This window comes from Aegilops tauschii, chromosome 2 (assembly GCF_002575655.3).
Source record: "Aegilops tauschii subsp. strangulata cultivar AL8/78 chromosome 2, Aet v6.0, whole genome shotgun sequence".
Taxonomy (NCBI): Eukaryota; Viridiplantae; Streptophyta; class Magnoliopsida; order Poales; family Poaceae; genus Aegilops; species Aegilops tauschii.
This window is the reverse complement of record NC_053036.3, coordinates 477,082,761-477,106,278: the sequence shown is the minus strand read 5'-3', so window position 1 is coordinate 477,106,278 and position 23,518 is coordinate 477,082,761. Positions and strand designations below refer to the sequence as shown.

Below are 23,518 nucleotides of genomic sequence, written 5' to 3'. Positions count from 1 at the left end.
CTCTCTTGTAATGGATTGAGTTTTTCCTTTGAAGTTATCTTATCGGATTGAGTCTTTAAGGATCTGAGAACACTTGATGTATGTCTTGCATGTGCTTATCTGTGGTGACAATGGGATATTCACGTGATCTACTTGATGTATCTTTTGGTGATCAACTTGCGGGTTCAGTGACCTTGTGAACTTATGCATAGGGGTTTGGCACACGTTTTCGTCTTGACTCTCCGGTAGAAACTTTGGGGCACTCTTTGAAGTTCTTTGTGTTGGTTGAATAGATGAATCTGAGATTGTGTGATGCATATCGTATAATCATACCTGCGGATACTTGTGGTGACATTGGAGTATCTAGGTGACATTAGGGTTTTGGTTGATTTGTATCTTAAGGTGTTATTCTAGTACGAACTCTAGGATAGATCGAACGGAAAGAATAGTTTCATGTTATTTTACTGCGGACTCTTGAATAGATCGATCAGAAAGGATAACTTTGAGGTGGTTTCGTACCCTACCATAATCTCTTCGTTTGTTCTCCGCTATTAGTGACTTTGGAGTGACTCTTTGTTGCATGTTGAGGGATAGTTATATGATCCAATTATGTTATTATTGTTGAGAGAACTTGCACTAGTGAAAGTATGAACCCTAGGCCTTGTTTCCTAGCATTGCAATACCGTTTACACTCACTTTTATCGTTTGTTACCTTGCTGTTTTTATATTTTAAGATTACAAAAACCTATATCTACCATCCATATTGCACTTGTATCACCATCTCTTCGCCGAACTGGTGCACCTATACAATTTACCATTGTATTGGGTGTGTTGGGGGCACAAGGGACTCTTTGTAATTTAGTTGCAAGGTTGTTTGAGAGAGACCATCTTCATCCTACGCCTCCCACGGATTGATAAACCTTAGGTCATCCACTTGAGGGAAATTTGCTACTGTCCTACAAACCTCTGCACTTGGAAGCCCAACAACGTCTACAAGAAGAAGGTTTTGTAGTAGACATCACTTGACACGCCGGCTGTGGACTGTAGCCGACGCACCTTCTCTCGTAAGCCATGGGCATACTATACACCGACGGTGCTCCAAGATATTCTGTGCCGCATCTCACACGATTGGTGATAATAAACTTTGTGCGATCTACTTGATTTATCGTCTTGATCATTTGTATTACGTAATGGGGTCACAGCTACAAAGGATGGTGTTTGAATTGTTAGAACTTTTATTTGCAGTGAACATGCAACTATAGGTGTGTCGTCAAAAAATTGGAATTATTCAGGGTTCGTTTGTACATTTTTATACATTAACTGGGTTTTCCAGGAATTTTATGCGCATAATTCAAATTTGAACTACATGCACATGCTCCAGTGCATATTAACTTATTGAAAAATCAAATATGTGTCCTTGGTTGCATGCTTAGGTCCCATGCTAGAAATGGGAATGAATTTCAAACACCCTGCCACCGTCACTCGGCCGCAAACATTGAGATACCTGGTTTTTAAATTATAGTAAATCCAAAACTCGTCTGAAATTCATGAAACTTGGCATGCTATCATGTAGCGGCATCAACATGCCGTGGTAAAAATTTTGTCCCATTTGGGGCAGGTTTGGGTATAAGCTTCTCACAAACCAGAGCTTCTCACAACAAGCGTGATGGTTTCGGTAGGGAACGTGCCACCTTTGGGGACGAAACGATATCCGTTGCCTCTTATTGCTTTCAAAAAATTTCGAGTGTCAACATAGAACAACAAGAGTGTTGTGTTCAATTTTGGAATTTTTCGGGGTTTGTTTGGACATTTTTATGCATTAACTGAGTTTTCAATGCATTTATGTCCATAATTCAAATTTGAACTACATGCACATGCTCCAGTGCATATAAATTGGTTGAAAATCAAATATGTGTCCTTGGGTGCATGCTTAGGTCCCATGCAAGAAATGGGAATGAATTTCAAACACCAGGGCACCGTTGATTGCCGGCAAAACATTGAGATGCCTGGTTTTTAAATTCTAGTAAATCCAAAACTTGTCTGAAATTCATGAAACTTGGCATGCTATCATGGAGCGGCATCAACATGTCGTGGTACAAATTTTGTCCCATTTGGGGCAGGTTTGGGTATATGCTTCTCACAAACCGGAGCTTCTCACAACAAGCATGATGGTTTTCGGTAGGGAACGTCCCACCTTTGGGGACGAAACGATATCCATTGTGTCGTGGAATTGTCACGGCAGATGTCCTCGGGTTAGGACTTAGTCGTGGAGCCATCGCAATTGGGAAGCTTGAAGGGGTTAAGTGGGACAAGGAACACGAGGGTTTATGCTGGTTCGGCCCCTTACGGTGAAGGTAAAAGCCTACGTCCAGTTGAGGTGGTATTAATCAGGGTTTCGATAACCAGGGAGCTAAACAGCTATGCCCGGCTCTCGATCAGATTGTTGTCGCCCCTAAACCGCTGCCGGGTCGTCCCTTTATATAGGGAGGTTGACACCCAGCGGCCCTTAGAGTCCCGGCCGGCTCATAAGAGTGTCCGGCTCGGACTCTAAACAATACTTGCCTTACACTACAAGTCTACTATAACAATAAAGATTGTACTACGGGCTTTAAGCCATCGCCGGGTCTCAGCCCATCTCTGGCCCATTATCTTGAAACTTAGCTCCGGGCTTCTGGCAATGACCCTTAGTGTAACCCGGCCCTCCTGGCGGGTGACTCCCAGGTCTATATCCTCAACATTAGGCCCCAGATTGACTTGAGCCGGCTCGTGTCAATCTTCAACTCTGCCGACAGAAAAAATCTCCGGCTTACCGTTCGTGTGAAGGCCATAACCCGGAGTGACGTCATTCTCCGGACTCCGGATAATCCGCCGTGACTTCATCCTCCATTAAGTCCGTTTTTTACTCCGCCAGATCCGCAACGGATCTCTGCTGTTACTGTCTTTCCGAAAATCGAGGCGCCGTGAGGGGGAGATAACCACGCCGTGGTCTCCTTGAATATCGCGCCCACTTATGACTTGCCTTATAAATAGGCCGGCCCAGCACTCTCTTCTCACACTCTCCTTCTTCTTCCTCGCGCTGTCGTTCCTCTGCCCGAGCTTCTGCCGCCGCCGCCGCCGTCGCGCCCCTGATCTTCATCGACCCGGCCGCTGCATCACCCTGACCCGGACCAGATAACGGCGGCGACCTTCGCTCTTCCTCAACTCCGGTGAGTCTTCTCTGCCTTGCTAGAACAAATCTGTGGTAGGGTTCCTCCCGTTCTTCGTGTTCGTCACCTTTGCCCAGAAACTCGGCAGTCCTCGTCACCACTGTAGTCGGTTGATATTTATCCTTGCGTAAAACCACTGCGATAGACGTTCGGAACTCATTTCATCTGCAAGAAATCCTCTTTTTACTGCATAAGAACTGTGTTCAACCTCAAGAACTTCTCCTGCCTCTGTTTTTTAGGTCTAGAAAATTTTCTCTGCTCCGACTATTTTGATCCAAAAAAGTTACGGTAGTATGTGAAACCTGTTTACCACACTTAGTAAAAACACAACCATTGAATCTCGGCGGCTTACATGTCCGGTTTAAAGAGAACCATGCTCTGTAAAATCCTCCGACTTAACTGCAGTAAGCCGTAGATGACCAACTTAACCTGAAAGCCCCGACAGCTTAGATAACCCACCATATCAATATATATCATTAGTCCCCTTCATAAGCCGTCACTGTAGTTTGAATGATAATCCCCGGCTTATAATTAACCCGGACACTTTTCTCCTCCTCATAGACCACCAACCGTCACCATGCCTCCCAAGGCTCCCATCACTTGCAACTGGATGAAATCCAACGTCACCGAAGAGACCCTGGCCAACTTTGTTAAGTCCGGATATCTGCCCAAGAAGGAAGTGATGTCCTACCGTGCCCCTGACCCGTCCGAAGAAAGACCTCAGCCGAGGGACGGGGAGGTAGTGATCTTTGCAGACCATATGAGCCGGGGCTTCGCACCGCCCGGCTCAAAATTCTTCCGGGACGTGCTCAACTTCTTTGACCTTCGGCCTCAGGATATAGGACCCAATTCCATATCCAACATCTGCAACTTCCAAGTTTTTTGTGAAGTATATCTTGGAGAAGAGCCGAGTCTGCTGCTCTTCAGAGAGCTGTTTTATTTGAACCGCCAAACCGAGTGCGCAAACGGTCCAAGTCTAGAGTTAGGCGGCATCTCCATCCAACGGCGCAGGGACTGTCTATTTCCTTACGCAGAACCGCCAAGTCACCCCAAGGACTGGAACATGACTTGGTTCTACTGCCAAGACACGTCCCCGGCTGATGAGAGCCCGCTGCCCGGCTTTCGCCCAACGCGCCTGGAGCCGACTCATCCGCTATCCGACAAGCTGACTGCCGCGGAACACCAGCCTCTGCTTCCAATGATCAATAAGATCAAGGCCCTGCTAGGCAACGGTCTGAACGGAATAGACCTGGTCCGGGTCTGGATCTCATGGCGGGTGATCCCATTGAGCCGCCGCCCCGGCTTAATGTGTGAGTACACCGGGCGAAAGGATGACCCGCAGAGGCACAGTCGCAACGACCTTCCAGAAGACGTTGCCGAAGAAGAGACCAAGGCTCTATTAAACGAGAGCCTGGCAGACTGTGGAAAAACCGGGCTAGCCCCGTTCTGCAAGACCAATCCAGCCCCAGCGGTAAGCCGCTGACTTTAACCTTTCCATTTTTTTTACCTGTCATCTTACTAAGAACTCATTACTGTATTTCTCAGGCTGATGATAAATTCTGGCGGGTCAAGTATGACCATGAGGCGGCCAAGAAGGCCAGGAAGGCGAAGAAAGCCGCCAAGAGAGCCGCCCTCGCAAAAAGGGAAACAGACCCACTGCTTCGGAGCTGCTGCAATTAAGCGATAGCTCCGAGTCAGAGGTAACCCTTAAACCTTTAACCTCTTGCCGTATTTATTGTTTGCTGCTGTCCACTTTACCATCATTTTGCTTATTGACAGGATGACACCGGCGCCAGTAACCCGGTGATTGAAGAGGTAACATTACTCCCCTCCGACTCAGAGCCTTTGCCACAGCTGAAAGTCCGAAGGGTAACCCGGAAAGTAAGCTTTTCTCATCCATTAGCTCATCAAGACCCTCAATTTCTTTTGAAGCAGCAGGTTCACGAAGGCCGGCGTCTCACCCGGGCCCGCAAGGACACCGACCTCTCCACCGGGTTACCCGACGCAACAAGGAAGCGCCGCACTGAGGTTTTTTCTCACCTGTACCCTTTTCATCCGTTGGCGGGTGTCATCCGTCAGCCACTCAACTCTTCTGACTCCAATTACCAGGAGACCTCCCCCTCTTCGGGTGACTCCATGCAGTCAAGTCTGCCGGTCTTCAAGACTGCACCCGGGTAATAACAATCTCCTTACATTATCTGTCTGTACTTACTTTTTGTATACCTAACACTTCTGTCTTTTCAGTGCCCAGGCAAAGCTCACCAAAAGAGCAAAGAAGACCAGGTCAGCCGGAGTGCCAGACTTGCCTGAGCCGGAGACGACGGCTCAAGAGCCGCCAGCCGCCTCCGCCCCCGAAGCCACCATTCCCATGGACACGGCGCCTGAAGCCCCTGCCCCGACCACCAAGGCAACGGCCGAAGCGTCAGCTAACCCGGAGGCCTCCGGCTCAGCCCCACCAGCTAACGACCCGGACGTGGTAATTACCCGGACGGAGTATGTTGAGCCGGGGAGGCCGACCGCACTGGCCAAATGCTCCGCGAAGGGGGAGTTGCTGCAACCCCATCGGGTGAATCTGGATCTCTCCAGATACACCGATTTAAGCATTGGAGAGCTTGTCTCAGGCTACATCAGCCAAGTTCACAAGAGCCGAGACGCCGAGATCGCCATGGTCAACCAGATCCAACAGAAATCTGAGGTAACCTTCTGCTGTTTTCTTATTTCTGCATAGTGATCCTTGTCATCCTAGCCCCCAAGTCTAGCACTTATACTTGAATATGTTGTAGACTTAGATTCCGGCTTACTGAACTGAGCCGGCCGTACATAGATAGATACGTTCAATATGCATTAGCCCCCAAGTGCCAAGTGTCTTTGCTTGGAAAGCGCTTGGGACTTTATAGAATAACTGTTAATAACCCGGAAATATATGCAGACTGTTGGCAAGAAATTAGAGTCGGACCTGGCGGATCTCAAGAGCCGGCTGAAGGCACAAGAGATGGAGACCCGGAAGGCAAACGCCAAGTTTGTCTCCAGCATCGCTGCTCAAGAAAAGCTGAAGACCGAATTTGATGCTGAGCGGAAGGCCTGGGCTGAAGAGAAAGCCGCACTGGTAACCCGGGCGGAACAGGCGGAGAAGGCACTCTCTGAAAAAACCGCCGAACTCTCCAGCCTAAAGCGCCAAGTGTCCCAAATGGTAGCTGCCATCTTCGGTAAGTCGCCTCACCGGCTTTCATTCATGTTAGAATGTTTACATCTCCTGATTCATCCTTATCACCGGGTCATCTGATGTTGTTAAACAGGTTCCAGAAGCGCCAACTTGAACCAGAGCGTGGTCACCAAGCTAAAGGCCGTGTACACCCTGGTGGAACAACTCTACACCGGGTCACAACGCGCTTTAGCTGTGGTGGCCCTATCCAACGAGGTGCCAACCCATCTGGCCGAAGTCCTGCGCCGGCTCGCTGTTCTGCCACAGCGGATCCAGGAGCTACGCCGAGCCTCCGCAAGATCCGGAGCAATTGCCGCGCTGAGCCGGACCAAAGCATTCCTGCCGGAGCTAGACCCGGCAGACATCGCACTGGGTTACCCGAGCTTGAAGGAAGATGGCTCCGCCTTCGACCAGCAGGACTTCGCGGCATGTGTTAAGGCTGTACGCCCGGTGGCCACCATCATCGGGAACGACACCGACTTAACCAAGTATCAGCCGGGGTACAACGCGGAGAATCAGAGGATTCCAACCCCTCGCTATGAAGCTATCAATCTGATTCCTCCGGCTCGCCAGCACACCTTCGCCCCGGAGATTAACCCGGCCGGGTTAATCGACGAAGAAGCTCAGTTCGAAGCTCTCCGCGGCATCGACTGGAAGTCGTCAACCTTCGAGGTCTCGGGATCAACCGGAGCAGAGGACGAGCCGGGGACTTCAACCTAGCAGGCATCATAAAGCGGCTGGCGGTTCATCGAACAACGCTCCAACCTTGAGACTTGAGGAATTTTGTAATAGACTAGGTGCAACATTTTATCTCTGCCGTGCCATCGTGCATGTAATGAACGCTGAAATCCCTTGAAATTATCCTTTGTGTTCTTCCGGGTCATAATTATCCCTTTGTCCTTCTCAACCTTAAAAGGTGCCTTTAAGTATCTGCATAGAAAGGTAAATCACAAATCGCAAGGCGGCTTACCGCCCTGAGAATCAGGTGTTTGAGATGGATAACCCGGAATACGAACCGAAAAGACTGGCCCTTAACTATACTCTGAACATAGCTGTGATAACACACTTAACAGCCTGTAAGCATACTTCCGGTTTAAATAACCCGGGTAGCACGGTTGGTACCTTAACTCGAATTTACTTGTCTTGATGACATCCATGATGTTCAACTAACAAGATAAACCAAAATTAAGCCGGTAAGTGAGACCCGGCAGTACATACTTTGACATGATCAGAGTAGACTTGTGATAAAATATAAAAACTTAGGGGCTTCCGGTTCGAATACGACCAGAAACTCGGTCCAAAGGGGTTAAGCTAAGATTCGGATACGATCATATAGCCCCCAGTGGGTGTGGCGATGCCAATCAAGAGGGTATCGACAGCTATGTTCTCTTTGGTTCGAATACGACCCATGTTTGAACAGGAAGCCCCCAAGTGATTCTGAAAATTGTTTAACGACGCTGATTCGAATACGATCCACGTCGGTTCTCAGAGGGGTTACACTATGATTCAAATATGACCAGAGGCAACTTCCCAATGAGCTCGGCACTTTGCCAATCAAATGGGTATCGACAGCTATGTTCTCTTGGGTTCGAATACGACCCATGTGTGAACAGGAAGCCCCCAAGCGACTTTACTGCTTACAACTAGATTCGAAGATGATCATAAGCCGGATCTTCTGTAAGTCAGCAACACACATATTTGGAAGAGAGCAAAGGACAGAGGCCCTGCTTTATTGCTTTATCATAATATATACATGGCTGAGATAAATATATACACCACAAGAGCCGGTAGCTCAAATGTAGTAAGGCTGAAGCTGAGCTATGTTCCACGGCCGACGGGTCTCCTCCTCAGATTTACGCGAGTCTTTATGCTCCCGGATATCAATGAGGTAATATGACCCGTTGTGAAAGTTCTTACTGACCACAAAGGGCCCTTCCCAAGGTGGGGATAATTTGTGTGCATCTGCTTGATCCTGGATGAGCCGGAGCACAAGGTCGCCTTCCTGGAAGACCCGGGATTTGACCCGGCGGCTATGATAACGGCGCAGGTCTTGTTGGTAAATCGCTGAACGGGCTGCTGCCACATCACGCTGTTCATCCAACAAGTCCAGAGCAACTTGGCGCGACTGTTCATTGTCCGTTTCAACATAAGCCGCCACACGAGGTGAATCGTGACGGATGTCGCTAGGGAGGACCGCTTCGGCCCCATAAACCATGAAGAAAGGCGTGAAGCCAGTAGACCTGTTAGGAGTAGTGTTGATGCTCCATAAGACGGAAAGTCTCATAATAGAGGATGTTGATGCTGCTGCCTCCATCCATGAGTACCTTTGTGAACTTATAGCCTCCCACTTGAGGAGCCACCACTAAGGCCAGGTGGCCCGGGTTATCCACCCGGGGAGGGTGATCCTCCCTACTCCACACTATGGGCTGCTCCGACCACCGTAAGTAGCGTGGAACCGCCGGCTCAACAGCATTAACAGCCCTCTTGTGAAGCTTCTCGTCTCGTTTGCACAAACTAGTGGTGAACACGTGATACTGTCCACCGCTAAGCTGCTTTGGGTTGGTCTGATAGCCCCCCTGTTGCTGTTGATGACCCTGACCAGACTGTTGATTAAAGCCCCCTTGACCGTTCTGAGGACCGGAATTTGACCCGCCGCCCGGGCCATGAAAGCCGTCGGCGCCTGAACCGCCACCCGGACCATTGTAGTCTCTAGAACCGTGTCTCGGACAAGGTTCATTCAACAGCTGTTCCAGAGAAGGTCCTGACCCGCCGCCTCGGGGAGGGGGCCTCCCCTTGCGTCGCTGGTTATTACCTTGAGAGTTGGTGTTGGCTACAAACTCTAGGCTGCCATCGGCCTTACGCTTGCCTCCTCCTTGGTTCCCCGGGCTAAACTGAGGACCCTTGCCGTTGCCGTTCTTCTTTCCCTTCCCTGCCCTTTCATCATCTGAAGGGGGATCCTTGGTACCATCGGAATCGACGTACTTGACAAGAGCTGCCATCAGTGTACCCATATCAGTACAGTCACGCTTAAGCCGCCCGAGTTTCATCTTTAGGGGCACAAAGCGACAGTTTTGTTCCAACATTAAGACTGCAGAGCCGGCATCCATCTTATCCGATGAATGTATGATCTCCTTGACCCGGCGAACCCAATGGGTCATGGATTCACCCTCCTGCTGCTTACAGTTAGTCAGATCCACGATTGACATAGATTGCCTGCAGGTATCTTTGAAGTTTTGAATGAACCGGGCTTTCAGCTCAGCCCAAGACCCGATGGAGTTCGGCGGTAACCCTTTCAACCACGTGCGGGCAGTTCCATCTAACATCATGGTGAAATATTTGGCCATGGCCGCCTCGCTGACTTCCAGCAATTCCATAGCCATCTCATAACTCTCGATCCAGGCTGCCGGCTGTAAGTCTGCTGTATAATTAGGCACCTTCCTAGGTCCTTTGAAGTCCTTGGGTAGACGTTCATTACGGATAGCTGGCATCAAACACGGGACACCCCCGGTTCTAGTAGGGATACCCGCATCAACGGACATCGTTGGATAAGCCGGGGGGGTCTGGTAAGCCATCACTTGAGGCGCCTGCTCCGCCTCCTGGCGTGCTTGGTCTGCTACGCAGAAGGCTCCATTATGAGCCGGGCCATGACCAGGGGGCGGGTCATGGCGTCAGATATTACTTGAGCCGGTCGCCGAGACCATGTGCCGGCTGTAACTCGGGCTCCGCCCTGGACGAGGGGTTGAATGGATCCTATCCCGGCTGTAGGAGTACGCCTCTTGCTGCGCCAGCGCCGTCTGGAGGAGTTCTCTGACCCGGCGGGTCTCAATAGCCGTCGGAGAGTCGCCATCAACGGGCAGAGCCGCCAGCCGTGCCGCTGCGGCGACCATGTTCTCCAGCGGGTTATTATAATGGCCCGGGGGTATTGGCACATACTGAGGCGGGGCGGGGGGCCCCTGGGGAGGCCCCATCACTCGTGGTTGAATAAGGGGTCCAGATCCGGGTGCTACGACCCCCGGCGGGTGACTAGACCCTGCACCCGGTGTGTTGAAGAGGTTGCGCGGATCGTAAACCAGCGGGAGTCGAGATTGAGCCTTTTGATGCCTCCTTCTCATGACCTCATTGGCCGCGTTCTGATCCATCGTGAGTTGGAAGGACTGCGCCTGAATCAGCTGAGTCTGGGCATCGAGAGCCGCCCGCTCCGCAGCCAGTCTGATCCCTTTCGCTGCAAGGTCCTCTTTAGCTTTTATCAGATCCAATTTTAGTTGTGCCACCGCCGCATCATGCTGAACTTGATCCACCGGGTCGACCATTGCGGTTAACAGGGCCGTCATCTTATCCGTGAGATCCATCAGCACCTGAGCCGGGGAAGGCACCGGGTTTTCCGATCCGGAAGCGGGGTTCTGAACAGGCTGCGCACCAGCCATAAAAACTCCGACCTGACTTGGCGGCTCAAAAAGGTCCGGAATACTGTTGCCATCGGAATAACTCATGAGCCTGCCATCTTGAAGTTGGTACAACGAGTTTGACTCATCAGTGGCCGACTCGCCGTCAGAGCCGGCGGCCGCCTCATCCCCAGACCTAGATGGATCAGAGGGCCCTCCGTGGATGCATCCCACCAAAGCGCGCTTTAAGGCAGGCCGGGCCCGGGCGGGTCGTGCGCGCTGAGCCGTTTCGATGAGACCGGCGCGGAGATCCGGCTCGGGGCCCGGCTCTCCAATCTTGCCGATGAAGACATGAATTCCACCGAAGGGGACCCGGTACCCGTACTCCACTGAGCCGGCGTCGGGGCCCCAGTCCGCATCGTCGATGTAGAGCTTGCCGCGACGACTCTTGGTCATCCGGCCCACAGCGTATCCCTTGAGCCCTTCGAAGCTGCCCTTCAAGAACTCAAATCCACCGTGCGCCAGCCCCACGGTGGGCGCCAACTGTCGTGGAATTGTCACGGCAGATGTCCTCGGGTTAGGACTTAGTCATGGAGCCATCGCAATTGGGAAGCTTGAAGGGGTTAAGTGGGACAAGGAACACGAGGGTTTATGCTGGTTCGGCCCCTTACGGTGAAGGTAAAAGCCTACGTCCAGTTGAGGTGGTATTAATCAGGGTTTCGATAACCAGGGAGCTAAACAGCTATGCCCGGCTCTCGATCAGATTGTTGTCGCCCCTAAACCGCTGCCGGGTCGTCCCTTTATATAGGGAGGTTGACACCCAGCGGCCCTTAGAGTCCCGGCCGGCTCATAAGAGTGTCCGGCTCGGACTCTAAACAATACTTGCCTTACACTACAAGTCTACTATAACAATAAAGATTGTACTACGGGCTTTAAGCCATCGCCGGGTCTCAGCCCATCTCTGGCCCATTATCTTGAAACTTAGCTCCGGGCTTCTGGCAATGACCCTTAGTGTAACCCGGCCCTCCTGGCGGGTGACTCCCAGGTCTATATCCTCAACACATTGCCTCTTATTGCTTTCAATTTTTTTCTCGTGTCAGCTTAGAACAACAGGAGTGTTGTGTGATTTTTTGTGATTTTCTGGGGTTCGTTTGGACATTTGTATGCATTAACTGAGTTTTCAATGCATTTATGTGCATAATTCAAATTTGAACTACATGCACATGCTCCAGTGCATGTAAATTGGTTGAAAAATCAAATCTGTGTCCTTGGGTGCATGCTTAGGCCCCGTGCAAGAAATGGGAATGAATTTCAAACACCAGGGCACCGTTGATTGCCGGCAAAACATTGAGATGCCTGGTTTTTAAATTATAGTAAATCCAAAACTCGTCTGAAATTCATGAAACTTGGCATGCTATCATGGAGCGGCATCAACATGCCGTGTTACAGATTTTGTCCCATTTAGGGCAGGTTTGGGTATATGCTTCTCACAAACCGGAGCTTCTCACAACAAGCATGATGGTTTTCGGTAGGGAACGTCCCACCTTTGGGGACGAAACGACATCCATTGCCTCTTATTGCTTTAAAAAAATTTCTCGTGTCAACATAGAACAACAGGAGTGTTGTGTGAACTTTTGTGATTTTTCGGGGTTCGTTTGGACATTTTTATGCATTAACTGAATTTTCGATGCATTTATGTGCATAATTCAAATTTGAACTACATGCACATGCTCCAGTGCATATAAATTTGTTGAAAAATCAAATCTGTGTCCTTGCATGCTTAGGTCCCATGCAAGAAATGGGAATGAATTTCAAACACCAGGGTACCGTTGATTGCCAGCAAAACATTGAGATGTCTGGTTTTTAAATTCTAGTAAATCCAAAATTCTGTTAACCATTCATGTGATGCCACGTGTCTTGGTTTTAATGGCTGTAGGAGGTGTCCTGCGGACAGCTGCTTGACCTTGACTGAACGGGAGGCATGCGAGCACCGTCCGGTGTGCAGGCGGACCGAGAGGCGTGCAAGCTGTCCTTGAGTGTGCAGTCTCACCGGGAAGCGAGCCCTTTGACTTCCATGGCCGCCCGCCTTGCTCGCATCCTCTCCATTAATGGCGCCCAAGCCGCAGTTTAATTCGCGTTTTAAATATAAAGCACTCATCGCAAACGTTTTAGTTAGAACACCCGTATGCAAACTGACAACTTCCACAGAAAGCCAAGAGAAAATGTGCCGAGCAGGATTTCTGTAGCTCTTGATCGCAAACGATTTAGATAGAACACCTGTATGCAAAGTGAGAGCAGCGTAGGATTTGTGCATCCCTTCAACGCAAACGGTTGTTTTGGATGACCCGTGTGCAACCACGTACAAACAATTTGGTAAGATTTGCATCTGTCATATTGGGTATGTTGTCATTTGTCAAACTGGAAAGATTTACATTTGTTGATTTAGTAACGTTGCCATTTGTCAATCCTTGTAACACTGTGATTTGTCAAAATATGCAGCTAGAAGTCATTAGCACTATGTAATTTTTGCAACTAAAATTCAGTAATTAAGCATAGATTTCATTCATAGATTAAGCAGTCGTTCTTAATTTATACAAACAGTTCAACTCGACAGCTGAACCGACCAAACTTCTTCCCAATTGTTGCCAACCACGTACTGAAATAGCTAGTTCAACTATATATACTAGCTAATTTTAAGTATGTTGTACAGTTCGACCACACATCTATAGTCAGATGAACTGAACAAAACAGCCCCTAAATACTACTACTACCACAGAGGGGCTTTGTGCTACTTCCGCCAGCCTCTCCTCTGCCGAGCGCACTCAGTAAGAGGCAGAGGAGGAGGAGCCTATCGACGAGCTGGACAAATGCAATATGGTGCCTGCCGCTGCTGCACGTTTAGCGACGCTCGCCAGCTTGAACGCCCACTGCCGCTCCAGACGATCCCTCTCGAAGCAGCCGGACTGCTCATAGATCTCCTGATTCTTCGCCTTTGCATTGGCGTGTGCTGCGGCCACGACTGCGGTAAGGCTCTTTGCATGCTCGACGAGGCGCTCCTCCTACTCCCGCGGGAACTCGATGTAGCGCACAAGGTCGTTGACGCACGTGCGGGCCTCCACCTCCGCTTCCCTCATTTGGGCGGCGGTGGCGGAGCGGGTGATGATCCCGACGGTCGACGGTGGGCTGGCGGCCATGGCGGCCGACGATGGGGTGGTGGCCACGACCACCACCTCTCGCCTTCGGGCTGCGGTGGCGGAGCGGGTGATGGCCACGGTGGCCGGCAGTGGGGCGGCGGCCACGACGGCCACCTCCAGCCTTCGGGCCGCGGCGGTGGAGCGGGAGATGGCCCTGGCTTTCGATGGTGGTGTGGCGGCAACTGCGGCCAGCAACAGCTGCTGACGGGCAGCGGCGGCGGAGCGTGTGGTGGGTGTTCCGCGCACACCCAACAGGGACGCCACGCGCACTACACTACGCCGGGGACTGCGCCACCGCCGCGGTGTAGCCTCCCAGCTGGAGCTGTCCTCTAATGACGACGGAGTGGCCGAGCGACGACGACGGACCGGTGCCATTGGCGATTGTGGGAGAAACAGATCAGATAAGATACAGGGAGGGAGGGGAAAATGCGACGCAGGACTCGCCGGCCATGAGGGTTTTTATAGCAGGCCGGTAAGCATTGGGATTTTGGGGGGTTTCACCGAGTTGGGCGGGAAGCTTGCGCGGGAACCTGCAAGGTTGCGTGGTAAGGGGCTCACCGACGATTCATTGGCGCCACCGTTTGGCCAAAAGAACGCCCCCACGCGCTGTGCAAGCTTGCGCTGTAAGCCGTCTGCGCCAGCGGGGTGACAAGATGTGCGAGAGGAGGACAAGAGGACACGTACACATACAATTATTAAAAACACGTTTTTGATTTAAGTACCTACTATACCCCTGTCCTGGTTTATAAGTATGATTTAACTAATAAAATACGAATGCATGTGGCCATAGATTATATCGTTGGAGTCGTATTTGAACATAGTTTCCAGCTATACAATTTTTGAAACATGCATTAACACTTTTTTAATTAAATTTAAGGTTATACACCAGCAAGCGTTGGCCCGCAACACACACGGTTTATTCCATCACAAATAGCTCTGATGGATGAACTGTCTGCCACGTATCGCAAACGCAACTCTAATCTGATTCGTGCTTGATGTCTCCGACATCGCTCGCACAGTTCGTCTTATTTGCCACGTATCACTGTGCCGTCCTCTGCTCGCGTCCCTCGGCAAATTCTGCTCGTCGTTAGGCCCCGCAGCACGCTGTGCTCGCCGTTAGGCGTCGCGGCGTGCTTTGTCGCGTCCGTTGGCGCGCTCTGCTCGCGTCCGTCGGCGCGCTCGGCTTGTGGACAGCTTTTCCTTGAGGCGACAGCGGAGTGCTCTTCTCGTGTCCCTCCGCGCGCGCTCTGCCAGCGGTTGGGCGTGCGCACGATCACATCGGGGGCCCCATATGCATGCGGTTGTGCCGCGCGCGTTGCCACACGATGCAGTTACGTGCGGCACGATGGAGTTACGCACTGCAAATTAGAACTGCAATCAGGGCTTGCCGATATTCCTGGCCATCCGACTTCCCCTTTAATTCCCGCGGCCATTATAACCTTAGTCTCTTCAACCTTTCGATCGCGCCCCACAACACAACAAGCACACCCACGACGACACATAGAGAGGGGATGTCCGGCGGCGCTCCAATGGAGTTCGGCGAGCATAGAGTGGAGACCCACGCGAGGGAGACGGATCTCTCGGTGGTGTACACCATCGACCCGGCCGTGGTGGACGACTACATCAACAGCGTTGAGCAGTTGCTTACTGGAGACAAGTACAAGGTGGTAGGCATTGACCTCCAGTACACCGCTGGTCGTCCCGGCATAGATTAGAAGGTTGCCGTCGCCCAGTTGTGCGTGCGCCATCATGTCGTCATCTACCACTACTGCATGGCCACAGAGCCTTGCGACCGTTTCAACAGGTTTGTCAACAGCACTGACTACAAGTTCGCCACGGTGGATACCACCAACGATGTAAAAGCGCTCAGTGTTATGGGCTTGACCTGCAAGAACCTTGTCGAAATCCGTGACCAGTACACGGTCTGGGGCAGCACGAAGGACTCCCTGGTCGAACTCGCCTCGGCCATCATCGACCCCTACTACGAAAAGATGAAGCAGGATACCAGAGAACAAGTCCCGTATCCTGGCACGGGGCCTGGATGCGGCAACTAGATGAACCTCACCTCAGGTTTGCGGCCAAGAGCGTGTAAACATGCTACGAGATGCACAGGCGGATCATGGACATGAGGAAGTGCCTCGTTACCAAATCGACGAGCCCGGATCGAGCCACAGGTAGAGCAAGCGTCACAAGAAGTAGATGATGATCAGATGATCGTTTATGCTAGTTAATCATGCATGTAATATATAGTTTACTTTATTGGTGTGTGAAAATGTCATGTGTGTAGTAGCCACCTATGTAATTATGCATGTAATAGTTTACTTTGATGTGTGCAAATGCCATAGTTGTAGTAGCCACCTATGTAAGTGAATGTTTAATTCGGTTATGCAAGCATGTCCTTATAAATGTGTCTATATTAGAAGAATAGTTATTTGGATCACAATTAGCCCTATAAGGACGCGACGAGGTGTTCCCGAGAAAAAAAATCTTCGCGCGATGAGAAAACAAATCCACCGAGCGGCTCACCCTTATCCCTAACCTCCCACTCCCCCACCTCCTCCTCCTGCCGCTACCGAACACCTGGCGCGCGCCGCCGCCGGTGACCTCGCGAGCCCCATGATCCCCAATCTCCCCTACATCTTGCGCGCACACACCCCAATCGAGACCTGCAGCTGGCGACCTCACGCGCCGTCATCGCGGCCCGCCCGGCCGTTGCTCCTGCTGGCGCGACCCGCCGCCCGCATCTGGCCGGTTGAGCCCCTGAGCCCCTGAATCGTCGCGCCACACCTCCAGCTAAGTAGCTTCCTTTTGCCACGTCTCCATTGGCCGTCCATGGTGCTATCTCTTCGGCCGCTAGTTATTACTACAACTGAGCATCTTCTCTTGCAGAGATCCATCGACATTCCTTGCTGATGGCTGCCCGAGCTATGAGAATAATCGGCCTCCAACCGCCTCGGCCGCTCACCAACACGCCCACCTGCAGTTCAGGTATTGTTCGGCCGATGCTAATCACGGCCACTGCCCTTACAAGCTGTCTCTTGTCCAGATCTTCTCAGTACAACGGTTGTCCCTTGCATTACTCGCTTAAACAATTATTCATGGATTCCACCAAGAACCCACGCCTATGCTCTCTCTCTCAATTTGTTGAAACAGATAGCAATCTTCTTGTGTACTGATTGACTTTATGGCCAAGTTTTCTCTGTACGTGATGCTACTAATCTAATATTGGAAAGGCTTTCCCATGAGATGAGTGTGTATCAGGGTTGAAAAATTTATTTTAAGATCCTCTTGTGGTCTTTGAGGGCTCAAATCATGTATTCTGTACTGTACACATGAGTGAATTTCAGTTTGCCGGAGAAGAGACATTGCCATGGCCGATGCTGGCTGTTCATGCATGGACGTGCCTGTATTCCATTTGAAAACCTGGGACCATGCCCAAAAAGTTCAGAAATATCAATTGTAAAAGTTAGAATATTTGGAGGTTGATGCTTCGTGTGTGTGTGTGTGTGTGTGTGTGTACATGGGTGCACATTTTCTTTTTCATGATATGCAGTTCAACAATGCCGCAAATTCCTCCGGAATTTGTTCCATTTAGCAATTTGTGTTATGATGTTTTGGTACTTGTTGTTTACAAAAAAGATGCCATTTGTTGCAGCAAAATGTTTGTGAAAAAAATGTAGTGAAAAATTGTGCTCTCAGGAGTGTTTGATATGTTCACAAAAAGTGTTTTGATGAATTGGTTTATTTCAAGTTCAAATTGGTTTGTTGAAGAAGGTTGACTCTATCCTGGACAGCACACAGCCTCCTCCCAGTGGGGCCCATCACGCTCAGGTCGTTCGTCGCTGCCACCTCCGGTCGTTCAATTACGCAGCCCTAAGACGCTCACTGCCATCAGAAACAGCGACGAGCACGAAGACACCTTCTCATGCTCAGTGCTATCTCCCTCATAACACAAGAAGTTCATGTAAAACTGTTGCAAAGGTTCAGGTACATCAAAGAATATACTCATGTGTGCATATAAATGAGTTCTCACCTACCTATTTTGCTCTCGGTGGTGCTGCTGTAGTTCAGCTTGCGTGTGTGAGAGAGATTAGCTGATGTTTTGTCCTTGTTTTTCTAAGAGAGATTAGCTCGCCCCTCCTCCATAGATAGCCTACACCAGCTGCCAGAACCCGTCCAGGTGCTGGTCATCATCCTCGATCTTCAATTACGGGTCAGCAACGGCGCTGCGAATAGAAAGGTCAGCATCTGGCCCTCTACAAGTTCAGTTTATTGATTTTCTGAAGTTTATAAAGTGGACTATAACCGTGTATATTTTGCAGGGCCCTGTGAAGTTCAATTTGTTTTTCTTTCCGAAGTTCAGTTTGTTGATTTTCTGAAGTTTGGATTGTTGATTTTTTTAAGAGAAAGGTTGCTTCACTTGCACTCCTCTATCTAATCCTATGTGGTGATCTCCTTGACTCCTCCTCGGTTCGGAGCTAGCGGCGGTTCTTCAGCTTCTCTGCTGCGTTGTCGCGATTGTTGGTAAGTAATCCTTGTTCTACTATTGCCTTGTAGTAATGCTGGATGGGTTCCCCCTTGTTTTGGAACCATAATAATACAAGTTTGTCTCTGCGCTCATGTTCTTGTGATTGCAATAGCAGAGAAAAGTACCAAGGGTCAGAACCAAACCAGAGTGAACCATACCAATCAGAACATGGTCATTTGGAACCAACTCTAATCGTTTGTTCATCTAACTGCAGCAGAGACAAATTTTATACTTTGTTCATCTACGGTGCCAAGTTGAGCGGACACCGTAGCACTCGAGAAGATGGGAGAGGATGTGTGGTGAAGAGGAAACATAGGGTTTCAAATTGTCCATTGGTGGTAGCATCTAATCATTTTACCAAAGTGTAATGGACATGTGTATGTATGTATAGTAGCATATTTTACTCGAACCGAGTTAATTTTTTTTAATGCACGAAGTTTGTGCAGCCAAAAAAACATGTATTAAACTGGTTTTTGTGTGTTTTCTAACCTTTTCTACACCTTTCTACGAGATGTACAAATCCCAGGCCGTTCATCTTTGCCACCATTGGTCGTCCAATGATGCAGGCCCAAGTCGTTCGCTGCTGTATCGCCAACATACTGCTCTTGTGCTGATGGACATCAACTTGTTGTCTTGAAGTAATGAATCAGATAGGTAAACTTCTACAGCTGATGTCTCTTCTTCAATTTCCGCCGTCCGAGAGGATCTGTAGGCAGCGGTGTCCTTATCAGTGACACCACTTGATTGCAAAATGAAAAATCTCATCAGTTTCATTTAAAAAGAGCAGACCTTCCTATTATGTCGAGCAATTCACTTGTTGTCAAAATTTTGTATCCATATTTTGGGGCCTCATGACGCCCAGTAGTTTGCATTATTCACCGATGCACCGCTCTTCTCTGGAGCAGAAAGACAGAAGTTCATCCTGACAACCTATATGGTTCAATGTGTATATTAAATGAAGGAAAAAAGCAGCAACATCAGTGTGTGGCTGCCTATAATTCTTCTATGTGCGCACGCATGCTGTGCACATGAACATTAGGAGGAAAATGGAGACCGGTCAGCGCAATAAGTTCAAAAAAATTTGAGCAAGAAGTTCAAATAAAAAAGTACTTCAAAAACCATTATAAAAATGGACTTGTATCGTTTGTAAAAAAACGGAGAAATCCAAATTAAAAAGAGGAACATTTCAAAAGAATTTATGAAAAAAAAACGTTATAAAAAACTAGAAGTTCAAATTAGAATAAAAGGAACAAGTAAAAAAGTTTTAAAAAATCCCGTTTCTTAAAAAACTAGAAGTTCAAATTTAAATAACGGAGCAGGAAAGTTGCGTGTTTTCAACAGCTTATTCATGTGCAGGAGAAGTTCAAGTCAAACTAACGGGGCGATTCAGCGCTTATTCTAGAAAAGGTGGAGAAAATTATACATGCTTTGTAGGTCAAAAGTTTGGCTTTAATTTATGTTTTGCGAAGGTCAAATTGTTGTGTTCGAGAAGGTCAAGTGTGTTATCTCAGCAAGTTCAAAATAAATTTAAACATGCAAGGTAAAACATGCAAGAAAAAAAAAGGGAGAAGTTCAATTTCTAAAGATGACGCGGTTCAACGTGTAAACCAATGTTGAAAGAAAAAAAAAATGAGAAGTTCAATTTCTAAAGATGAAGCGGTTCGACGTGCAACCCAATGTTGAAAGAAAACAAAAATAAAGGAGAAGTTTAATTTCGAAAGATGACGTGGTTCGACGTGCTAAACAATGTTGAAAGAAAATAAAAAGAAAATGAGAAGTTCAATTTCTAAAGATGACGCGGTTTGATGTGCAAACCAATGCAAAAACACACAAAAAAATGTTGTTTTGGTGTCTTAAAATATTATTATTCATAAAAAATGATTAAGAAATAAAACCAAGAAGGTCATATTAAAAGGATGGAGAAGTTCGATGATTATAGAAAACTCAGATTTTCCTCGTTATTAAAGATACGTCAGAGTGAAAACAGTGAGAAGTTCAACGTGAAAACAGTAGGAAGTTCAACTACTACACTGAATGAATTTCAGATGAAAAACTTTTAAAACCGTCGCGAGTATGAAAAAATGATCAACATGGGAAAGTTGCGTCTTTACAGCAGCTTTCCACCGGTATATTACTTGCTCAATTCCGATCAGTGGATGGAGATCTACGAGCAAAAAAGCACGTGAAAAACAGAGTGAAGTTCAAGTAGACATGCTGAGAAGTTCAAGTTCTTCACGTGGTGCATTTTTGAAGAATCTGTTTCGCGATAAAGGCAGAACGAATGATCTCGCTATTTTCAAAATTACTTGAAAACGGCTAGGAATCACAGAAAACCATCAACATGAAAATTTTAGCATTTTCTTTAGCTTTTCAACGGGATATTATTTGCCCCATTCCGATAAAGTTTGTGGAAATTACGGCAAAATACGTTTTTAGCCATTTTTAAAATTGACTTAAAACAGTAAGGAATTGGGAGAAACAATATATACCAATTTTTTTCGCATTTCCTCAAGCTTTTCAACGCCGTATCATTTGCTGCATTCGGATGTACGGTTAAAAAAATAGATCGAAAATACGAACTCGCTGGAACTTGTACCGTTTTCTAAATTACTCTTAAATCGTTCAAAATTAGAAAAAACTTTCTACATGAAAAAGTAGCGCATTTTCATAAGCTTTCCAACGCCATATCATTTGCCTCAATTGGATTAGCTGTTTAGAAATGACATCGAAATACGAACTCGACTGTTCGATTTGCGAAATTTTACAATTTGCCAAATTACTATTTAACCGTAGGGAATTAGAGAAAACTTTCAACATGTGGAAGGAGCGGTTTTGCAGCAGCTTTCCAACGCCATATTATTTGCCTCATTCCGATAATTTTTTAGAAATGCGATCGAAAATACGATTCACGTTTTTTGTATGAAGAAAAAACGGTTTTCAAAACTGCTCTTAAACCGTTTACATTTTGCCAAAAATTTAACTTGGGTCATGATACCGGTGTGTACTGGGAGAAGTTCAGGTCGAACAACTCAGGCAGTAAAATTGCAAAAAACGCAATTTCATCACGACCCGAGAGCAAAATCCACCAACGAGCGAGATTCCTATTTAAAACCGGTATTTAGTTGCTAAAAAACGTTTCTAGATTACACTAACATCGTATAGTACACGACTAACAAGAATAATTCGCGGGAGAAGCCACGGTTGCGAAGATAACCCGAAGGTCGGGTTCGTACAAAGGGAAGTTCAGGCGCGTTACTCAGGCAGTTCAGGTTGTGATCAGAATATTATTCTGATCCCCTGATTAGAATAGTGTTTATGTATATATATATGTATATGTGTGTGTGTGTGTATATATATATATATATATGTTGTCGTTCTGTATGCAATCCCATCGCACAACACACACATCTTATTCGCAGCAACCGTCTGTGTTATTATCGGTCTTCACACACATTTCTAATTATAGACCTGTGTTTGCCGCGTATCACACACATCTTGTTAAGTTGAACCATTTCTGTTGTCATGTCTCAACGCAAACAGTTCATCCGAGTGAACCGCATGCCGTATATCGCAGACACCTTGATCTGGCTGACCGTTTCTTTTGTGTTGCCTAATCACAAACAGTTCATCCGAGTGAACCGTATGTTGTGTATTGCACAAGCCTTCATCTGGCTGCCCGTTTCTTTTGTTCCTCCTCATTGCAAACAGTTAATTGAACTGAACCGTATGCCCTTCATCGCACACGCAACTAAAACCTCCGTGTTTGATGCATCCGTCATCGCAAACATTTTATACATTTCTGACGGTTTTCATACAACACCGTTTGCGATTATTGCATCGCACACAGTTTCTCGAAGGGTCTTTCATCGTAGTGTCGCATTAGCAGCATCCTGGAGTAGTCTGACACTATGTTTGTCTATGTATTCACACATGTATTAAGTTTCCAGTTAATACAATTCTAGCATGAATAATAAACATTTATCATGAAATAAGGAAATAAATAACAACATTATTATTGCCTCTAGGGCATATTTCCACCAGTCTCACACTTGCACTAGAGTCAATAATCTAGATCACATCACCATGTGATTAACACTAATAGTTCACATCACCATGTGATTACACCCATAGTTCACATTGCCATGTGACCAATACCCAAAGGGTTTACTAGAGTCAATAATCTAGTTCACGTCGCTATGTGATTAACACCCCAAGAGTACTTAGGTGTGATCATGTTTTGCTTGTGAGAGAAGTATAGTCAATAGGTCTGTCACATTCAGAGCCGTATGTATTTTGCAAATTTTCTTTGTCTACAATGCTCTGCATGGAGCTACTCTAGCTAATTGCTCCCACTTTCAATATGTATCCAGATTGTGACTTAGAGTCATCTGGATTGGTGTAAAAGCTTGCATCGACGTAACTTTTTATGACGAACTCTTTTATCACCTCCATAACCGAGAAATATTTCCTTAGTCCTCTAAGGATAATTTTGACCGTTGTCCAGTGATCTACTCCTAGATCAAAATTGTACTCCCTTGCCAAACTCAGGGCAGGGTATACAATAGGTCTAGTATACAGCATGGCATACTTTATAGAACCTATGGCTGAGGCATAGGGAATGACTTTCATTCTCTCCCTATCTTCTGCTGTGGCCAGGCTTTGAGTCTTACTCAACTTCACACCTTGCAACACAGGGAAGAACTCTTTCTTTGACTGTTCAATTTTAAAGTACTTCAAAATCTTGTCAAGATATGTACTCATTGAAAAAAATTATCAAGCGTCTTGATCTATCTCTATAGATATTGATGCTCAATATGTAAGCAGCTTCACCGAGGTCTTTCTTTGAAAAACTCCTTTGAAACACTCCTTTATGCTTTCCAGAAAATTCTACATTATTTCTGATCAACAACATGTCATTCACATATACTTATCAGAAAGGTTGTAGTGCTCCCACTCACTTTCTTGTAAATACAGGCTTCACCGTAAGTCTGCATAAAACTATATGCTTTGATCAACTTATCAAAGCG

General features: G+C 47.7%; 1 long non-coding RNA gene across 3 annotated transcripts; it reads left to right on the top strand.

Annotated features, from left to right (window-relative positions):
- Window positions 1–16,484: 16,484 nt before the first annotated feature.
- Window positions 16,485–19,365, top strand: LOC109732116 (uncharacterized). 3 transcript variants are annotated; one of them, XR_012203108.1, is made up of 7 exons: window positions 16,485–16,755; window positions 16,853–16,951; window positions 17,758–17,950; window positions 18,085–18,203; window positions 18,286–18,487; window positions 18,706–18,872; window positions 19,018–19,365. It is a non-coding gene; the product is annotated as an uncharacterized lncRNA (long non-coding RNA). The 3 variants fall into 3 exon arrangements; XR_012203109.1 differs by lacking the exon at window positions 19,018–19,365 and having other exon boundaries at window positions 17,765–17,950; window positions 18,706–18,967; XR_012203107.1 differs by lacking the exon at window positions 19,018–19,365 and having other exon boundaries at window positions 18,706–18,967.
- Window positions 19,366–23,518: the final 4,153 nt, after the last annotated feature.